Source organism: Lactuca sativa, chromosome 4, assembly GCF_002870075.4.
Source record: "Lactuca sativa cultivar Salinas chromosome 4, Lsat_Salinas_v11, whole genome shotgun sequence".
NCBI classification, from domain to species: Eukaryota; Viridiplantae; Streptophyta; class Magnoliopsida; order Asterales; family Asteraceae; genus Lactuca; species Lactuca sativa.
Window position 1 is genome coordinate 113232351 of NC_056626.2, and position 4853 is coordinate 113237203.

General features: G+C 34.8%; 1 long non-coding RNA gene across 1 annotated transcript; it reads left to right on the forward strand.

The window, feature by feature from the left end:
- Window positions 1-202: 202 nt before the first annotated feature.
- LOC122197685 (uncharacterized) lies at window positions 203-608 on the forward strand. The gene is made up of 2 exons (XR_006191320.2): window positions 203-312; window positions 516-608. It is a non-coding gene; the product is annotated as an uncharacterized LOC122197685 (long non-coding RNA).
- The last annotated feature ends 4245 nt before the right edge of the window (window positions 609-4853 follow it).

The following is a 4853-nucleotide window of genomic DNA, read 5'->3' on the forward strand; positions in this document are numbered from 1 at the left end:
AGTTATTAATTATTTTATTTTGTCACCTACAAACATAAGTTATTAAAATATAAAAATAATATTATAAATGAAATAATAATATATGACAAGATGTATTTTGTTATTTTAACAACAGGAATAGAAACTTATTTTATTATTTATTTATTTTATTTTGTCATCTACTAAAACATCCTTCTTTCATACTCTCGGGATTTATGTTTTTAAAGCTTCAAGAAAAAGGCGTAAGGGGCTTTGGCAGCTCCTTCGCTACGCTTCCTTCCATAAATCCAGCTTTCACATTCTTTGCTTCACAATTCATCTTCCAATCCGAAGGTAATCTTCACTTTTCTTAAATCTAATCCCTTCTTCATCTTCCAGATCTTTTCAAATTTGCATTTTTGTGAACCCACAGATTTTTCAAATTTGCATTTTTATGAAACTACCGATCAAAAAAATATGTTCTTCTAGTAGTTTTCATCTAGTTTTCTGAAATCGTTCTATACGGATTGTTAATATACATTATCTTACATATGCAGTCCATTCACTTCGATCTGGGTCTTCACCCAATCGATATCATCTTCCGAAGCCGAGATCCGTTCCTGTGGTTGTTGTCTACTAGCGAAAAATAAGTCAAAGTCTCCCTTAATTTCTATAAGAGGAGGCCACAACTACAACCATAATCAGTCGAAGACGATGAAGCGAAGGCGTACAGGAGGAACAAAGGTGAAGGGCAAATACGTGAAAGGGAAAAAAAGGATCGAGTCGGTTCTTTTTGTTGGAGGACTGAATCAACATAGAATTGGGGACCGAGTCCCTGATTTGGACCGAGTCCAAGGATGCTAAAGTCAAAACAAACAAGCTGATTGGGGATTAAGACTGGGTCCTAACTTTGGACTCAGTTAGAAGGCTTATCAAACAGGCCCTAAGTTGAATTGTGAATGGGAGCACAAGTGCAATTTGAAATCATGTGTATTGAAAAGGCAATTAATAGTATGAGAAAACTTATTAAGTTTTTTAAAGACCATCAGAGCATGTGTTTAAGAATGCTTTGAATATTGTCCGATTTATAGCTTATGATTTAGTAATTAATCATGTGTTTGTTGAGAAAAATAATAAAAGAACTTTTAAGAAAAAAACAAGAGTAACGAATGAGTCATCAAAACTAGTACATGAACTTTCAATTCAAGAATCATTCATTTTATGTACATATTGTAACCATCATGTTTCCAGGTATTTTTAATTATGACTTAAAGTCTAAATAATTGCAATGTTGGTCCATTACATGGGGTGTACCCTATGGGTACGCTGGACATAGCTCACTAAAGGAGGCGGGGACTCCTTTGTGTAATTTGGGCGAACACAAGAAGTACGCATGACATACTCGAGCTGACCCAAAAATCTAATTTTTAGGGTGCTTACTAAAGAAATCCCTTACCTTCAACCTCAACTCCCCCATTATGTCATTTCGAACCCCTAACCCTTAAAAGCTTGTTTTGGACCTTTAGAGTGTTCTTGGTGCATTGTGGAAGAAGAAAAAGTTCACCATTAAGGATTATTGGGCTTGGAGCTTGTAGATCAAGAGCTTCCTTTTCATTTTCCAACTTCAGTAGGTATAAAGCACACACCTTTATGGTTCTATAATTTAGATCTAGGCTAGGTCTTAGTTTTGCAAACTTTTTGGTCCCATGGTTTGGTTCTTGTGAGTTAAAGCTACTCCAAAGCTCAAGTTTGTCACTTTATGTTGTTATTGGAGATTTTGTGCCACAAAAATGAAGTTTTTGTTATTATTTCTCACTCATGCAAGAGTTTGAGGCTATTAAAGAGTGTTACGGACTTAGGGTTTGGTTTTGGACTCTATTAAGCTATGCAAAAGCTTAAACTTGACAAATTTATCAGTTAGGACCTTCCCAAGATTGAGATTTGTGAGTTGGACGTTTAGGTGGTGTTTGTTTTTTGTCCGCAGATCTTTCTGGCCTCTTCTATCTGCGCGGCGCAGACCATGCGTAGACATTAGCCTTCACAGATTGTTTGTTTTTTTGAAGACTGCAGACCTAAAAATGTATGTGCGCCCTCTTCTTGGTGCAGATGTGGACCAAAGTCTTCTAATATATTCAGACATCTTCTAGCCTAAAAAAACACATATACTTTATTTTTTTTAGTTTTTTTAAATTTATGTTTATTCCAACTTTATTAGTGATAAACAATTTGAAAAAAAATCAATACTTAAAAAAAGTTTGACGACACAAACATGATATTTTTGACAAATTTATAAATAAAAGTTTATGACAATAATGGTCGTTGAAATTGTTTATATAAATATGAAAAAAATAATGTATTCTTATATTTTTTTGTATCAAATTTTATAAAACATTATTTAATAAAGCATCGTCAATTTCTTAGAAAAAATATTTATGACACGTTTTTAATTGATTTAATTGAAAAAATCGAAGTTTATTTCCATCCCTTTAGATATCAAATTCTTTGATTCCTAATTACAATGTTTAGGCATAACTTTTCGACAAAAATTGTTGGTTTTTATCAAATATATAAGTTAATTTGTATCATTTTTATTTTCACTTTTTATACAATAATACGTAAAAGTTGATTTACATTTGTTAATTATTTGTAACAAAGTCATAAATATATTTAAAAAATCACTTTGTAGTTTAAAAAAACCAGTTTACTTAGATTTTAGTTTATTTTAGTAGCCTACAGATGTTAAAAAAACAAACAGTCTTCTTTCTTCAGACTGCAGACGTTTGGTCAACCTCTTCTGTTGTAGAGGTCTACAGATGTGGTCCGCAGACTGCAGACATTTTACCTCAGAAAAAACAAACAACACCTTAGTGTTTAAGTATTAAGAGCTTAAAAGTGGATTTTGGCATCAAATGGGTTATGCAGGGGCGTAACCTCTTCTGTTGCAGACGTTTACTGCAGACGTTTGGTCAACCTCTTCTGTTGCAGAGGTCTACAGATGTGGTCCGCAGACTGCAAACATTTTACCTCAGAAAAAACAAACAACACCTTAGTGTTTAAGTATTAAGAGCTTAAAAGTGGATTTTGGCATCAAATGGGTTATGCAGGGGCGTAACCCTAGGGTGTTCAACACATAGCGGGTTTTGCCCGTTTCCTTTTTTGTGGTAACCTAATATGTAGGGCGTAATGCGTACTCCTAGAAGTGCATTTGGGTCATTTTTAGGCCTTGGATCAGGCTTAGTTGTGTCTAGTTTAGAAAAGGTAGAATGGTTTTTTACCCTTACTAAGAGAGATTATGTTTGGACCTTGATTATCGGCTATTACCCTAATTATTAAGTAGGGTGGGTTTTGGATGTGTTTAGTGTAAGGAGCCATTGTAGCAGCAAGCACGTGTGTGATTCAGTTATCTTCCGATTAAGGTGAGTAATCTCACTGTACTCTTGGGTCGAAGGCATTAATTTTAGCCCATTGGATTGTGTATGTAGGATACTAGTTGTCTTTGTGACACTTGCATGTTTGTATGATCGGGTTGAAATACACCCCAAGGCTAGGCCCCAGGGCAGGGCCCATGAGTATATCATGAATTGAAAGAAACCCGAGGATTGGGCCCATTATTGTGTATTGGGTTGAAAGAAACCCTAGGGTCGGCCCTAAGGTTACGCCCATTGTTGTAGATTGGGTTGGAATATACCCCGGGGTTGGGCCCAATTGTATGTATGGTATGTAGTACTTTGGGGAACTCACTAAGCTTTGTCCTTACAATTTATGTTTAAGGTTGTAGGTACTTCTAGTTCGAAAGTGAAGGGCTCGATGTTATGTCACATCATCCTCCTCATGTTTCTGCACTTATGATTACTTTTACTCTGATGATTTTGATACTTTGTATCGTGGTTGACTTTCAGACATATGATGTATGGAATTAATGATTTTTTAAAATGAAAAATTCTATCAGTGTTTTTTGGAATGTTACGAGTCGGTATCAAAGCCTTGGTTTGAGGGATTTGGGCACACTTTCAGGTGTGTCTGAACTCAAACTGAGGAATTGATAATTTTTCAAAAGAAAAACAAAACTTTAAAATATTTTTACAAAATAAAAGGGGGTGCGATTCTTGCAATCAGTCAAGCTCAAGTAAGTGGTTCCCAAAATACCCATACCCATGTGTTATGACTATTATGACAGAAATGTGAATTGCTTGCTAGAGTAGGGTTAAGGGTACCTTCAGGAATCATATGATATAAGTGTTTGATTTGTGTGATTTATTATAGCCTAGGAGGATTGGATGTTATTCTTGGATTAATGTCTAAGTCCATAACTATATTTGGTATGTACTTGACCCGACCCGGCATGGTCCATTTGGGTTGCACTTCACCCGAACAATTTATATGGATAATATTGTAAGTATAGTATAAGTTATGATTTATTAATATATTATAAGTTCTAATATATTAATATGAAATCATATTATTTAATTAGTATTGATCTTAAATTAATTTGGAATTAATTTAGTGATCATAAGTATGACTAAATAAATATGGGCTCAAGTATTTATATAGTGTGGGCTAATGCTTATTTGGAATGGGCTAGGCTTGCATGGTAAGTCCATGGATAATCCATGGAGCTTAACCCATGGATCTCATGGAAATAAAAAGACATGGGTATTAGGGTTTACATGGATGTAACCCTAACCCACCACACTATATAAAGGAGTACTTGGCACCTAAAATGGCACTAGTGTATGTGTAATACAAGGTGTGGCTGATTTCTACTTATGTGCTACTATTCTCTCAAGTTTACAAGGTTTGTGGTGATTTGTGATTCCACTTGAGGCTTCCACACTATTGGGGCTAAGCTCTTAAAGCTTGAAGACATCAAGCTACATCAAAAGGTATGTCATCTA